Source organism: Artemia franciscana, chromosome 8 (genome assembly GCF_032884065.1).
Source record: "Artemia franciscana chromosome 8, ASM3288406v1, whole genome shotgun sequence".
In the NCBI taxonomy this organism is placed as follows: domain Eukaryota; kingdom Metazoa; phylum Arthropoda; class Branchiopoda; order Anostraca; family Artemiidae; genus Artemia; species Artemia franciscana.
Genome location: NC_088870.1, coordinates 29201787 through 29218587, shown reverse-complemented (window position 1 = coordinate 29218587; position 16801 = coordinate 29201787).

Here is a 16801-nt window from a genome sequence, read left to right as displayed (position 1 = left end):
TGGCGTGAACCGCCACCCCAACAGCTAGTGAATTATAAATCTTAAAACCAGTAAAATTTTAATTGAATATTCAAAAATATTTTTCTATTGACGCATAAATGAAACCCAAAACGAACACAAATTAAATGAACAATCATAGCAAACAAACATACAATATTTACTAATATAAATGAACAAATAAATCTAAAAGCGAGTGAAACTTAAATTGAATATGCAAATCAAGCTTGAAACGAACAAAAATCACTACAAGCAAGAGTCTGAGTTTTGGCTCCTTCTCTGACTGTATAAATCTAAAATCTATTGCATCATTGGCTTTATTGGAAACTACGTGTGTCTTTGATCGTCTTGGAAAGTACAAATAAAATCCAACTAAATATTTTATTAATGCCAAAATATAGTAAGTCTTATGAAGCTTGTCACGCTTAATGTTATCAAACTGACAATGGGACAGCGAAGAATGTTGTATATTCGCAAGTTTTACGTAGTTAAAAACATATATATATATATATATATATATATATATATATATATATATATATATATATATATATATATATATATATATATATATATATATATATATATATATATATCACAGGTGGGACACAGGGACACAGCTACAATGGTGCGTAACTAATATGGCGCGTAACGATTTACGGGTGCGGGGGGGGGCTTGGGGGGGGGGGCGAAGCGCCCCCACTAACTAGGTGTTGGCGTGGCGCGAAGTGACACCCCAACAGCTAGTGTATATATATATATATATATATATATATATATATATATATATATATATATATATATATATATATATATATATATATATATATATATATATATATATATATATATATATATATATATATATATATATATATATATATATATATGAAACATAGTCATATAACTAGAAATTTAAGTCAAATCATCGCCCAAGAATTATCTCAGAAAAACACAACAATTCTCTTAGAAGCTCAGCAGTCCATAATTGTAAGCAGCATCTGATGAATTTGGATAAGCCACTGTCGGCTCCAACGTAAAAAATGTAAGTTCAAAACTATTCTATTATTTTAGATTTAAAGGTGATTGGGCGGCAGCTATCTTGGAGATTGAACTTGTCCTCACCTTTTAATAAATGATGCACATGACCCTGCGGATTTAAGGCGGTTTGATACTGGTGTTTTCCTTTAACTGGTGTCCCTTTCTTTTCGGGCCTTGTTCTTTATGCAATTCTTTTTTGTTTCATATTTGCATGTATTGTTATTTTAGCTGGGCACAAGATTGGCTTTTTGTTAAGGGTGGTAGGCTGATGAAAGAACTGTTCTATGTTTTCTCTTATAGTTTGATTTTGCATGAACAACTAGCGTGAACAAGTACTATGCATGTATGCATGAACAAGTACTATGCTATATTTAGTTATGTAGTTAGATTTTCTTTATACATGATTTGTGAATACTTTATAGTGTTTTTTTTATCCCATTTACGAACTTGCTTCTCTGCTGAGCTATATATGTTTTCGTTCACACCTTTATTGAAAAGAAAATAACCAGAAACGGAGAAGGCATTTACTATAGATGATTGTTTACTCTGCCGACATAGCGGGAGACCTGAACATTTATTATCACAGTCTTGTTAATTGTCTGAAAATTGAACGAGAAAGCACTTGTGCCACAAATCTGGCCTTCCAGTAGTGGTTTTGTAAAAATCAGTATAGCAGTCTCTATTTTCCCAAATCTAAGCACAAAAAGAACCAAATTGTAAATAGTTGCAAGGATTTAAATAGTGCAAAATTAAATAGTACTGAAGAAAGCTGTAACAGGAATGAGGAATTGCAGATAGTATAGATAGCCTGTAGTGTCTTTGTCAATCAAAATATGTATAAAATGTTCTATTACTTTTGCATCAGGCTGCGACGTATCTACAAATGGTAATATTAGAGTTATCTGTTATTTGTGGTTTACGTCAGGCGCACAATAATGCATAATTGAAAAGCACTTGGCAAGCTTTCAGATTATTAATGATAACATTATTTACCACAGACTTCATGAACTCAGTAACTTCGTTCTGAATCTGGTTCCCAAGAAAAAAAAATCGTGTTCTTTTTTCTTTAATGTGACGAATGTGCTCAACAATTGCTGAGTCAAATTTAGTCAGAATCTCTATTAAACCTAAAAATTTTCCAGCGTTTGGTTTGATATAGTTTTCTCTGTTTTCCCTTGAATAGCTTTATTATGCACTGCATGATACTGTATCAAACCAAGGATTCTTGTCAAGACCCCACGTCAATCAAGATCATCTTTCTTGGTCTGTTCTAGAATCAAGTTGTCCCTTTCGTAGGTCCTTGATGTCCACTTTAGAGCTCCGAGCTATTTTGCATGCTCTTGGTGTGTTCAGAACAAATCTCGTCTGCTTTCACTTATTTCCCAAGATGCCTCCCTTCTTTACAACCTTCGCTTGTCAAGTATCAATCGGAAGATGTCCCGTACAGTTTACAACAGGAAAAAAAAATGCTGCGTCGGTTAACCTACACCTGTTTGACATCTTCCGAGAGTAAAACCTGTAAGAAAATGTCTCTTTTCGTCGTTTGTTGGATATTCACAGTCATTTTGTAACCGGATAAGGCCTTTTGAAATCAGCAAGCTACTTAAGGCACAGGCTATATCTTCCAAACTACCCGGATCTTAGAAGTATGTTACCATATATGGACATGGAATAATTTCAGCAAAAATGATTTCACTAAGACTCTGTCACAATCACTTACTTCTTAGACTGGTGACTTCGAATCCAACGATGGCACAGTGGATGATTTGCTACTACCACCATGACTTTTATCATTACCATTCGTCACGTCAATGCGACGTTCGTGCCTAGAACATCAATCGTTGGTGAATTAAACTCTTATCAATCTGCTTGTTTTGGAAAGTATTGATCTAAACCTCCCTTTTGACCCTTATCAAATTCTTCTCTTAGCTATTTTGCACCCGATTTAGATTTACAAAATTAATCTCGATCTTCCCCAGTCATATTGCGATTCCGCAACTGGTTGCATTTCCAGTCAAGCCAATTGATGACCAGTCATTTTACACGCAAACAGATGTAAGAGGTAACAAGCTAGCCATAAAGGTGTAATGCTTTTAAAGGCGTCAAATTGCTTCTGGATAAGGAATCGACTTGAAGAAGTATGCGTCCTTTTCTCTGCTGTGCAAAACTAGAAGCATTTTTCAGTTTACAGCGAATTACATCTTGAACCTCTGTAACCTCTGTGTGTTACCTCTGTAAGTGCGGGGCCTGGGGTGGTCGTCCCAGTTGCCACCTCCAAAGACTGCTTCTGATCGAGTAAACTAACTCATCATATATTTAAGGAAGTATGTAAAAAAGTAATAGAGACCATGTCAACGTCTGTAATGGGTTTGTTTTAGGGAAAGGGGAAGGAAGATCATATAAATGTGGTAATACAAATTATGCTGCGGTAGTGCATTTGATCGATCTCAGTTTGATGATACGGAAGCCAGGGTCCTAACCCAGCAGTAGGAACCCACTGCACGGCCGATGCAAGGACATTAGTAATCAAGAAGCGTCGTTAATCCGATTATAAGAAAGTATGCGGCATACATCCAACCCCATCTAATTTCATAAAAACAGCTTATAATCAAAAGTTCATATGCTCTATGCCCCAAAATAAAACTGTTTTTTCTTGAACTTTGTGCCCTGAAAAGCTTTTACTAGTTTTTATTTTTATTTATTTTGTATGCATTATATTGTTTGGTTAATTATAGCCATTTTTTTTGGTGGCCTGAATTTCAGGCCCAGAAAAGCTTTTACTGTTTTTTATTTTTGTAAATTAGTATGTTTACGAGTATTACCGTAAAAGACTTAAATTGGAGAATGTCTACTTTCACCGGTTAATATTAAGAGCAACAAATACGTCGGTGAAAGATCGATTATTTCATTACATTCTTGTACATTCGGACCATCACCGGTGTATGTCAGCAATCACAGATATGCTCTGCTGAATGTACAAAAGAGAGAAGACGATTAGAAGGCAACAGGCTGTTTCCCACCAAATCATTTCTCTGCTTGTGTTCAGTCAGCTTCGCCAGTCCGTTTTGTCAGTCTTATGCAAGGTTTGATGGTGACAGGTTAGGTGATAAATCTCGGAAATGGGTTAAAAATTAGGTTAGAATCTGTGAAATATAAATCTCAGAAATGCTCAGTATTCACCATTAGTGTATTGTGAATATCGACATTGATTCAAGATTCAAGATTTTTATTTAAACTTCTGTACAACACACACAATATAAAAAAGGGGGTCAAGTCGTAGACACAAGGTCGATTGACAAAGACCCGGTATAACAATATAGCACACCTATTTGACAGAAAGAAGAAACAAATGCATAAAATAAGTATAACTAAATCCACGACTCACTACTAGACGGGAACCCACCCACAAAACAACTGACACTCGGCAAATATCAATCCGAAAAACAAAACAAAAACAGTGTACAAGCGAGGGTGACCGATGACCGGCAATTTGTTAAAAAAAAAAGAAAAATGAGCCCACCTTATCAACATCAAACAAACAACTATTCACTTTAAGATTTTTTTTTTTTTATCACTGATTCTTGAATTTATTTATAAGGATAGAATGAAGTTGCTTTTTTATATGTGGGAGAGATTAACTGTAGTCAATATATGGTAGATAAAGATGCCATGAACCCATGATCGAGAAATATGGCGAGAACCGTGATCTGTCAGTGGTTAATTTCAGGTGCTGCATTCTCCATTTATTACGGGTTTCATAAACATTGTCAGGTTGCTCAGGGAAAAAAATTCTTGTACGAAAGTACGAAGGCAGTTCTGAGCGGTTATATTTTACCTTGAATAAAAAAGAATGAAGAGTGAATGATTCTGAAACAGGCAAAATATTAGTTAATAAATATATAGTTTCAGTTTTCGATTTATTTGGATAGGAATAAGGCGACGGTAAATATCTTTGCAAAATTCGAAGAGCCCGGTTTTGAAGAGTCTGTACCGGTTTATATGATATTTGAAAGTTGCTAAATAAATCAGGGGACAATACGTATGATGGGAATGCACCAAGGCAAAATAAATGAGTCGTAGAGCTTCATAGGGGAAAAAATGCTGAAGCCTCCTCATTACACCAACTCCTTGGGTGATTTTAACGCGTGATCTATTACAATGTTCTTTATAAGATAGATTTTCATCAATAGTTATACCAAGATACCGGAGTAAAGTTACCCTTTGAATTCGAATATCTGTAGCCTGATCAATTATAGTTGAAATTCCTTTTGCTTTGTGTCCAAGTCTACTATAAATGATGAATTTCGTTTTGGCGGCATTCAATGACAAAAGATTAGCTTTTAGCCATACAATCAGCTGGGAAAACACGATTTGCAGCTTCTCTTTGACATCATCTTCCGATTTCCCTGAAAGTGTTGATCCGGTATCATCGGCGAAAAGGACATTCAGGCTGTTGGTTTCTGTTGCTGATGGAAGGTCATTTACGTATATTAGGAAAAGCAGTGGTCCCAGAATTGAACCCTGAGGAACACCAATACTGGGCAATAAGCATGGATCCGAAACTGTTTTATTGATAGTAGTTACTTGGGATCGACCTGTTAGGTAAGATGCGATAAAATCGTGCGCTGGTCTTTGTATCCCGCCATGGCTTAATTTAAACAATAATATTTCGTGACAAATCGTGTCAAATGCCTTCTCAAGATCCAAAAAAATACTTGCCGGAATCATTTTTTTATCAAGACATTCGTGAATAAATTGGACCTTTGTCCGGATAGCGTCCGGCGTACTATGTCACTTTCTAAACCCATACTGATTTTTTGAAAAATAATCATTCGAAATAAGGAAATTATACACTCGATTATAAAAACATCGCTCCATTAATTTAGAAAAACCTGAAAGAATAGATATCGGTCTGTAATTCGTGCAATTACTCCGGTCAGATCTTTTATACAGTGGTATCACCTTTACTTTCTTAAATGAATCCGGAAAAGTTCCCGATCTAAATGACAGATTTATCAAATGACATATTGCTTTATTAATACTCGGTAAAATAGCTTTCACAATGTTTGTAGACGATTCATAAATCCCCGGGGAATTCCCACTCTTTAAAAGTTTACCAATATTGGCAAGCTCTTCCTCTGTTACCGGTGTTAAAAACATAGATTTTACAGAGGGGCTTTACTAGGTATGTACGATAATCACATTGACCATGGGGCAGGTTATGTTGGAGCTTATTAGCTACCGATTGTCCAATTGACGCGAAATGCAAATTCATGTAATTAGCTACTTCTAGCTCCCTTTCAATTATATGACCATGAGCGTCCTTTATTTCTGATGGTGTAGAAGTTTTTTGTGATCGATTCTAGCATGAATTGATTAGCTCCCAAGTTTTCTTTGGTGACTTACTTACTTCTCTAAAAGAATCAAAATGAAATTTTGTTTTAGCATTATGTATTATTTTTGAAAATAGATTTTTGTAGTTTTTGAAAGTTGTTTTATTTTCTTCGCTTGGGAATGATAATAATTTTTTATACAGACAGTTTTTTTGTTTTATTGAGGTCAAAAGGGAGGGTAATATCCACGGTTGAATGGGTTGATTATATTTTCCTTTTCGTGTTTTTACTCTGGGGCATGAATCATCAAAAGCAGCGTTAAATTTTTCGAAAAAATGAGCCATTGCAGAGTTTACGTCTTCAGCATCAAATACACGAGACCAATCGATAATATTAAATTTATCCTTTAAACAGTCCAGATTTTTTCTATTGATAATCCGGTGTGATATTTCTAGCGCTTTTTTTGTTTGAAGCTGATATTTCACATCAGTAATTAACAAAAAATGATCAGAAAAATCCGTTAAAACAACTTGTGAAGACGTGGCTGGTGTTGTTAAAAATATGTTGTCGATGAGAGTTGCACTAGTGAGTGAAACCTGCTTGGGATTGTACATGAGGGAATCAGTGATTTTGATGTCATTAGAGAAATAAATTCGGTTGTTTGAGTATTTTCATCATATTTCAGTAAATTTATATTAAAATCCCCCATAACCACAACATCTTTATCGTCTAAAGATGCTAATAAGGATTCCAAAGATTGCAGAAAAAGCAGGATTGGTGCCAACGGAGGCTTATAAACGACAAAAATTTGTAATTTCTTGGTTCCGGCCCGACATTCAACAGCCAAAATTCCACACAAGTTTTCAACGTCCTATTTTTCGAGCTCTGGCAGACGTTTAAAATGCACTCCTTCTTTCAAAAATAACCCGAGGCCACCTTTTCCATGGTTTTGTCTACTTTTTTCAATGAAATTATATCCCGGAATTATAAAATGTTTATAAATCCAATTCTCTTCGAATTATCTTCAAGTCTATTTATTTCATCAGTAGAAACATACGATGACGGTTTTATTTCTGAAAAAGTGTTATTTTCTCTTTAGCCAAAAACATTAAAAGTTTCAGAAAATAACGAAAGGTTTAGAGGTTTCCCCTTCAAAGCTGCCAGCCTATCGCGTCCCCCCTCAACCGCAAACTTAGAATTCATATAAAAAGAGTCTGAAAGATCCTACCTCGTGCCAGCAAGTCCGCGCGACAAGGACTCCGTGCCATTGATGAATTATGAAAAACCTGCCATCCTTCGAGCAAACTTATATTGAGTAGGTATAAATGAACGGAAATAACTGGGGCGAAAATAATGAAGAGAATCTTGAACCAAGCTAGCCTAAGTAACACACGAAAGTAAATAATCAACATCACACAAACACAAAAATGCAAAATATATCAATCAAGAGCGGAGTAGACCTTATTTTCTCACACTAGTCGCCTTTAGTGATCTTACTTTAATTAAAATCTTACACTTTTTCCCACTGCGACCCTGAATCCGATTTGTATTCAAGCCACAATTTGGCACCTTTTTGCTTCAGGTGTATAAATTGTACGGATCCGTTATCTCGTAATTCCTTACCCTTAGCCAGTAATTCATTTCTCACAGTATTTAATTTGGTCGGCAAGTCCGTGCAGATCCGGACCCCTGTTCCTTTCAATTTCGATATTGATCTGAAAATGCATTGAATATCTTTTTCTGAGGATACTGAGAGGAAAACTGGAGGGGCGGTCGGCTTACGGGTAGACACGTTCGGCTTCTGAGACATTCGGTAGCACTGTAATATTTGAATGTTATCCGTGATTTCCATTGTCGATGAAAATAATGTTGACACATTCGCGAAAACTGTCTTTTGCTGTTTGTCTTTTGATAATCCGTGGATGATTAAGTTGAGTTTACGGTCATTAACTTCGATTTCGAGTAGTTTCGCTTCGATTGTATCACATCTCGACTTTTGCTCTTCAAGCTGGTTTTCTAGGATGACAATCTTCGAATCACAAGACTTCGATTCATTTTTTGGCTGGTGAAAGTCAAAAGTAAGGATATTTAACAAATATTTTGGACATGAAACCTTGCGACTATGTGCTTCATGGCATTCACCGGTGAACTTAAACATTCACCAGATTTCGGTCTTTCATCACAATATATGCACATATGTCATCAAGTAAATTCACTTGATGATGGCATTTGTCATCATTGATCAAACATCAAGTATTTTGAACATATACTGTAGCTAACATCAGATAAATCGTGGGCTAATTATTTTTTCTTGTAAATAAAGCAAAAAAAAACGAGTTAAAATTGTAAAATTCTTATCAAAATGACATGATCCATTCGTGATGCATGTCCATGATCCATATACAAAAACCAAAGGCCCAAACTACTGTTCAATTGAAGCAATCAAATAGCCCACGAAGTGAGTCTTTGCAAAACAAAGAACCCGCCAAGTATAACCATTTGTCAAGCATATGTAAATATACTCTTTTTAAAATTGTAATAATCGTATACGTATGTATGGGGAGCTGGCACTTACCACCCACCCAGAAAATACCGCCTGGAAAAACTTTCTCGGAAAATATGCCTTTTCCGGTAATTGCCCCCTCCCCGAAGAGGAAAATACTCCCCTAAAAATACCCTCCTGCATAAAAATCCCCAATCACCGGGGCTGGTTGGTCTCTAATCACTTTCGACTTAAAAAAAAGACTAGAACTGTCAATTTATGACGCAATGAGCACCCTCCGAAGCTTTTGCAATCATGAGGTGGAGGTAGGAATGAAAAAAGGACACCCACTCTCCCATACGGGACAAATTCTGCTGAATTTGGGGTTGAATGTTACTATTTATCTCCATAATAATAGGATAAGTCAGAAATATTCACAGAAATCAAGAGGGATTAAATATCAATTTCACGTTTTTGATACGTTTTTGAAAGTTTTATGTCCCCCCGAAATAATACTCCCACCCCCCTTAAAAAACAAACAAAAGTCCTGGATACAAACAAAAGTCGTTTTTTTTAGTTATTTTTTCGGGTGGAGGGGGGGATTAGTAAAAAAAGTACCAAACAGTTCGAAAATACGAAATTACTATTTAGTCTCTCTTGATTTCCGGGAATTTGTCTAGTCTACGCTGGTATTATAAAGTAAAGAGTAACACTTAACCCAAAAGTAAGGATGAGTCGTACAAACTTCATGGTTTCATGGTCGTACAGACTTTGGAAGATTCCCACTTGATCAGGAATTGAGAATTCTGGTCTTTTTCTAGTATGTCGAAAGTGATTGGAGACCAACTAGCCGTGCGGGGTATTTTCCGGAGGGTATTTCCACGAGGGAAATTTTAGCGTGGGGGATAAACTCTCTAGCTCCGTATTTAAATACGTATTTTTTCTCGAAAAATGTTCGACATTTTTTCTGAAAACAAGCACACTAACATTTTCTGGCTTAAAAAAATTTCTTGAAAGATCACGTCTTTGGGAAAATTTATTTAGAGCCTTAATGGTGAAAAACAAAAATATTCATATGAATGACGTCACCTTCATATTCACTTCTTATCAGTCTCTTTGCTTTTGCACGCTAACAATTTCTTGCCAAAAACAAGAACTATATAGGTCACGACTAAAGGAATTTTTTTTACCCAGGGATAATCGTATTGAACCTACAATCCAACAAGATCCAGAGAAGGCTCAGTCATGACATCATGCACAATTCCACTAAAATTAAATTTGCATAAATTAGGATAACATAGAATAGAGTGCAAAAGAATTTTTTCAGTTAATTATTCTGAGTTGAACTTATAGAGCTTCAATCAACATTGAAAGAAATGTCCAAACCATAAGTGCTTGTGTCCTAATTTTCAAAAAAAAGTTTATCGAGCTGTTTTCGAGAAATAGTACATACATATATGAAAAATTATTGATGCTCCTTGTTCCATATCTTTTAACCGCAGATTTCGTTGTGTATTATTTTTCAACACATTACTTCAGAAATGATTATAAAGATGACAATTTTTCTTTCTATTTTTTGTGTGTTTTAGTTGATTGACGTTTGACTTTGAAATTTAATTGTCTGTGACGTCTAGTTTGACGTTTAGTTGAAGTTTAATTTAGACTGAAAAAAAAAAAACGTTTGCAGTATCTCCTAAGTTATCACAATTTATGCAAATTTTTTTAGTGAGGATTTCGCATGATGTCATGGATACTCAGGCCAGAAAACGTTAGCGTACCAAAGCAGACATAATGATAAGAAATACATATGAATGTGATGTCATTCAAATTCAAAATGTTTTTCCGAAATTAATGCTCCAGACAAGTTTTCCCAAAGTTGTAATTTATCCAAATCGTTTTTTTTTCAGGCCTGAGAATGTTATTATTTCATTATTCAGAAAAAAAATTAAGTTACATATTAATTGATATATACTGGTATTTATTCCTTAAAGTTTTGATATTTTTTTATTTATGAAAGGAAAATATGAAAAACATTTAATACATTTTTTTTTGGTAAAGCGCAAATTATGTTCTGGTCTTGAGAAGGCAGAGGTATCAGCCCTACTCATGTTAAATTCTGCTCGTTTTTAGTTTGACTCGGCTAGTTATTGTAATTTCTATCCTTTTTGAGGTTAATTTATTTATTGATAATGATTTGTGGCAGTTTTACGCTATGAAGATTATTTGACTTTATTTCTGCTCATTTTTGAGTAAATTAAGCTCCTTACTTTTCTTCGAAAAACTTGTTTGTGGAAAAGTTTTTTAAATTTAATTTCTTTTCGTTTTTTATTGACGTAGTCTTTTTCAAATGAAAAATCATATATTTTCAGTTTTTTCAAACAGTTCGTGGTAACGAACTGTAGTAAGGAGCGACCCGGCTCAATAGTAACCAAAACTCTAAAAAATTGAATTTTGATATCAATAGCTACATCAAAAGAATCGCATTTTAATGCTGATTTTAAATTTATAAGTTTCATCAAGTTTAGTCTTACCCATCAAAAGTTACGAGCCTGAGAAAATTTGCCTTATTTAAGAAAATAGGGGAAAACACCCCCTAAAAGTCACAGAATCTTAACGAAAATCACACCATCAGATTCAGCGTATCAGAGAATCCTACTGTAGAAGTTTCAAGCTCCTATCTACAAAAATGTGGAATTTTGTATTTTTTGCCAGAAGACAAATCACGAGTGCGTGTTTATTTGTTTGTTTTTTTTTTCCCCAGGGGTAATCGTATCGACCAAGTGGTCCTAGAATGTTGCGAGAGGGCTCATTCTAATGGAAATGAAAAGTTCTAGTGCCCTTTTTAAGTGACCAAAAAAATTGGAGGGCATCTAGGCCCCCTCCCACGCTCATTTTTTTCCCAAAGTCAACGGATCAAAATTTTGAGATAGCCATTTTGTTCAACATAGTAGAAAATCATAATAACTATGTATTTGGGGATGATGTACTCCCCCACAATCGCTGGGGGAGGGGCTGCAAGTTACAAACTTTGACCAGTGTTTACATATAGTAATGGTTATTGGGAAGTGTACAGACGTTTTCAGGGGGATTTTATTTTGTTTGGGGGGTGGGTTTGAGGGGAGGGGGTTATGTTGGAGGATCTTTCCTTGGAGGAATCTGTCATGGGGGAAGAAAAATTCAAGGAAAAGGGCGCATGATTTTCTAGCATTACTATAAGAAAACAATGAAAAATAAACATGAAAACGTTTTTTTTCAAATGAAAGGAAGGAGTAGCATTGAAACTTAAAACGAACAGAGATTATTACGCATATGAGGGGTTCTAAAAATACTTTAGCATAAAGAGCGAGGTATTTAGGAGGAGATAAATACCTCGCTCTTTATGCTAAAGTATGTTTAGTAATTTCAACTGTTTATTCTACGGCCTTTCTGATTCAGGGGTCATTCTTAAAGAATTGGGACAAAACTTAAGATTTAGTGTAAAGAGCGAGGTGTTAACGAGGATACAAACCCCCTTGTATACATAATAAAAATATAAGATTATGAAAGTTTGTTACGTAAGTTGCTAATTTATATGTTACGTATATTTTTTACTAATAAAAACGTTCGTTAAAAATTAAAAGTTCTAGTTGCCTTTTTAAGCAACCGAAAAATTGGTGAGCAACTAGGTCTCCTTCTCCACCCCTTATTTCTCAAAATCGTCTGATCAAAACTAAGAGAAAGCCATTTAGCCAAAAAAAAGACTTAATATACAAATTTCATTTTAAAAATTTATGTGCGGAGAGCCAATACCAAACATGCATTAATTCAAAAACGTTCAGAAATTAAATAAAAAAAATTAATTTTTTTAGCTGAAAGTAAGGAGCGACATTAAAACTTAAAACGAACAGAAATTACTCCGTATATAATATGGGTTCTCCCCTCCGCAATCCCTCGCTCTTTACGCTAAAGTTTGACTCTTTGCCACAATTCTACTTTTTAAAACAATTAAAAGCTTTAGCGTAAAGATTGCGGAGGGGACAACCCATTTTATATACGGAGTAATTTCTGTTCGTTTTAAGTTTTAATGTCGCTCCTTACTTTCAGCTAAAAAAATTAATTTTTTTTTATTTAATTTCAATAAGAATCCATGGTTTGGGTTGTTATTTGTACTTAGGAGATACTTTTTCAACAATTCATAATCCTGACAAAAACAATATTTTTAATTTAATAGTGTAATTCCTGAAGTTGACCTGAAAATAAAACTTAATATCATTCCCCAAAAACTCTATCTATGTTGTTTGACAACCTGGATACACTTCAACTCATTTTATTCAATTAAATTGTAAGAGCAGAAGTAGTAAGAGCAGTTGCCCTAAAAGTTTCAACTTCATACCCCAGTCGTTCTCGATATATTGATGAGGTGTCTTATTAGTAACCATAAAAACAATGCCTTTTGATTTAGTTTAAAGTAACATTTAGTCTTAAAGAATAATGGGCCAAATACATAATTTTTGGGGGGTTGACATGCCCAATATCCCTCAAAGACATTGCTGCTGGACAGTTCAACTAGTCTGAACAAAATAATTGTCTCAATATTTTGCCTAAATGTGTCAGGAAAATTAATGGGCTTGAGAGAAGGGCTGCTTGCCCTCTAATCTATTTTTACTCTTAAAAAGGGCACTATAATTTTTGGTTCTGAATCGAATAAGCTCCTTTAAAAGTTTCAATGATATTTCTAGCGATTACAGACCGATGCTGCCTATTATATTGCTTATATGGTAAAAAAAAGGTAAAGGATACGGCATTAGACTTTACAGTCCGTACCGGCGGTGCTGATCTCCGTTTCTTGGACCTTCAGCCAGGAAGTGCAATAGGGGGTTGGGGGCCAGCCATCCTGTGCTTTCGCACACCCTTCCTGTTTACCTTCCCCATATTTCTCCAGGTACCCATTTAGAGCTGGGTCGACTCTGGCTAAGCTTACAGAGTCACGCCACTGACCCCCGTCCCAAACTGAAGAATTGGGTACACTTATATGCCCTTTTAAAAACCTGCAGGCATACATTTTTTTGTTTAATTGAAACTCTTCCTAAACGTTCCCTAAAAGTTTCACCTTAATACCCCTAGTCTCATTAGTTAGAGTAATAGTGGAGGAAAGATACGGATAAAAATGGTCAAACCTCAGGGAAATTAGATGGCTCATCTAACATAGTACTTGCTAGATGATTGGCGTGTTCAAGGCTATATGCAAGGTTTGTGCTGTTTTATTTACTTCCGTAAAGAAAAGACAAAATAATAAACTGGGATCCGCGAGCGTTGATTAGAAGTATTTAGTGAGATAGTGTTTAAGATTATGCTTCTGATTTGGGAAAAGAACGGATAGTCATTTCTGCTTTTCAACTTCATTTGTGCAATGCCATCTACTGTGTATCATTCAAGCTGAAATTGTTCTTCTTGGTGGCGGTGGGTTGAATTCCGATTGAAATGTGCCTGGATTTACTATACAAACAAGTTGTATGAAATAATCAGTCTCTTTTTCTTCTAGAACCGTCAATGAAGAGAAAAAATTGCTTTTTACATTTTACAAAAAAAAATCTTCCCGTGGACTTAGTCTAAAAGTCACCCGTGGAGACCGTTAGTCCGCCCCTTGCGAACGAGGACGCGTCCACTAGGCATACTTTCGTATCTTTAAGGGGCATTTTTTTTTTTTTTATACATATAGAAAAAATCTCACCTTCAACAAAGAATTTGAAACTTGCTTAAGAAATACAAATTTTGATGCGTAGCAAACAAGAATTTTCCAAACGTGCAATCCTGTAAGTTTCTTTGATGTTGAAAAGAATTTAGGCCAACATAGAATACAATTTCTGATACTGCGTTCAATTCTATTCAATTCTCTATAACTGACAAAGGCTTTATACAACAATGATGACCTGCAAGTTTCTTTATCTTCTTCTAATATAAATAGCATTTCGCGAACGGCCTGTCTCTTAAGTCTTGGAGAATAAGGCATATGAGCGACTCTGGTTGCTACTGTTTTCAAGTTTGGCTTCTTTCTCGAGCCGATTGCTTGTAACACTACACGATTGGCTAACGCTTGACGCCCTTTTCCATCTCCACCCTTTGCATCTCTTGAACTTTGGATTAGCTTTGCTTGCTGTTCAGGGTTTTTAGTCCTAGATCTGGATTTGACAGCCCTTAGTAGTTTCCCTTTCGTTTTCTTCGTGTTTTTTTTTCTTTTTGCTTTTTGTAAGTCTTCGATAAATTTAATTTGAGCTCTAACATCTTGACCAGCATAATAATCTTCTTTGTTATTAATAAATTCCGTTTTATGTTCCGTGGCAGCCGATAGGCGTCCCAATATATTTTTGAGTCGTTCTTGAGCAGCGTGACTAAGCAGGGTAATGAAATCCGAGGATATCTCTTCTATACCAGGATAACGGGATAAGACTTTTCGCACTTTTTCTTGTAATGACGTTAGAGGAAAAAATACTTTGTCTTCAACGAATTGGATTTGAGTTCCAACTAATTTAGTGGGACCTAGGAGTCTTTGAGATTCCTCTGCTAAATTGGCTCCACCCATCGTTGCCACGTCATTGATATCATCATCACCACTAAGGACAGCCGAGGAATTAAGAGACTAGCTGAATTTGTTTTCTTTGGATATGATACTCTTTTGGACAAAACTACACATGGACACAGGACTTTCTATTCCTTTATTAATTGTTTTGAGGTGATTAGGAGGCTCCAAATTCCTATAGGGCACCTTTTCTTTCGGGATGACTATTCTGTTTTGTATATTTGGGGTTCTAGGTGGTGCACCAATTGCATGTTGGGTAGCGACAGGAGCTTGGACAGTCATTTGAGTTTGGGGTCGTTGAAATCCGTTAGGCTGAATGGCTCTGATTATTCGAGCATTAGCGACTGTTTTGGAGCCAAGTGGGGACATGGGACTAGCTGGGACAACTGGTGGTGGAGCAGGTGCTGAATTTAGAGATGGTGGAACAAGTCCATCAATTTTTATATCACCCGTAACCAAAGAATACCGAAAGTAGGGTAGTGTTTTCTGAAGGAAGGTGGATAAGCTCTGATTCTCTGACAAATTTAGTTCTTTTTGGATTGTCTGTGTAAATTCTTCAGGTTGAATTTTTGGATTCAAAGCTGGAGCAAGTGTTGACACATTTTTAGAGGCACCTTCTGCTCGATCGTTACTTAGTTTGAGCAGTGTCACTAGGATATTCTAGTTTGAGGAGTGTCACTAGGATAGGATATTCACAACATTTTGTGCTGATACCTGGGGTGGATTTTTTTAGTAAATTGTCAGTAATGAACGGAAATATATTGGGAGAATAATATTTCCTTTAGATCTTTTTTATTAAGGAACGACGAGACTGATGCCTATCAAAACTTGTGAAGGGTGGGACAAATTTTATCCATGAAAATTTTAAAAAGATCATTTTCAAAATTTCTGCTGGTGTCCCAATAATTACGCTGCACTTTAGGGTTGTTTTAAACTTTTTTATATTGGAAATCTGTAAAAATTGCACAAAATTTTCTTCTATGTATCAGTTGTTTGGGGTATACATTTTCTAAGGGGGGAGGGGGGTCCACTGAATGTAATTTTATGTCTGAAATTCCTCTCACAAATTGAAGTTTGGTCTCCTAGTACGGCTTGTTAAAACTGATAACCATAGGAAAGAGTATAGGCTGATACCGCTTATATGTGCATGTATTTTTGTAACCTTTCAGCTATGCTGAATAAACGGATATCTCAAAATTTTGATCGAACAATTTTCGTAAAACCAAAAAAAGAAAAACAATTAAACAATTCCCAGAGGATATAGCTCATCCCCCTTACTCCCTACCAACTTCAGTCATCAAGCTTTTATCGATTTAACCTATCGAGTTATATTACAAGTCTTATTATGAAAAGCACCAAGTCCAATTTTCTTTTTCAATAACTTCTCTTTGT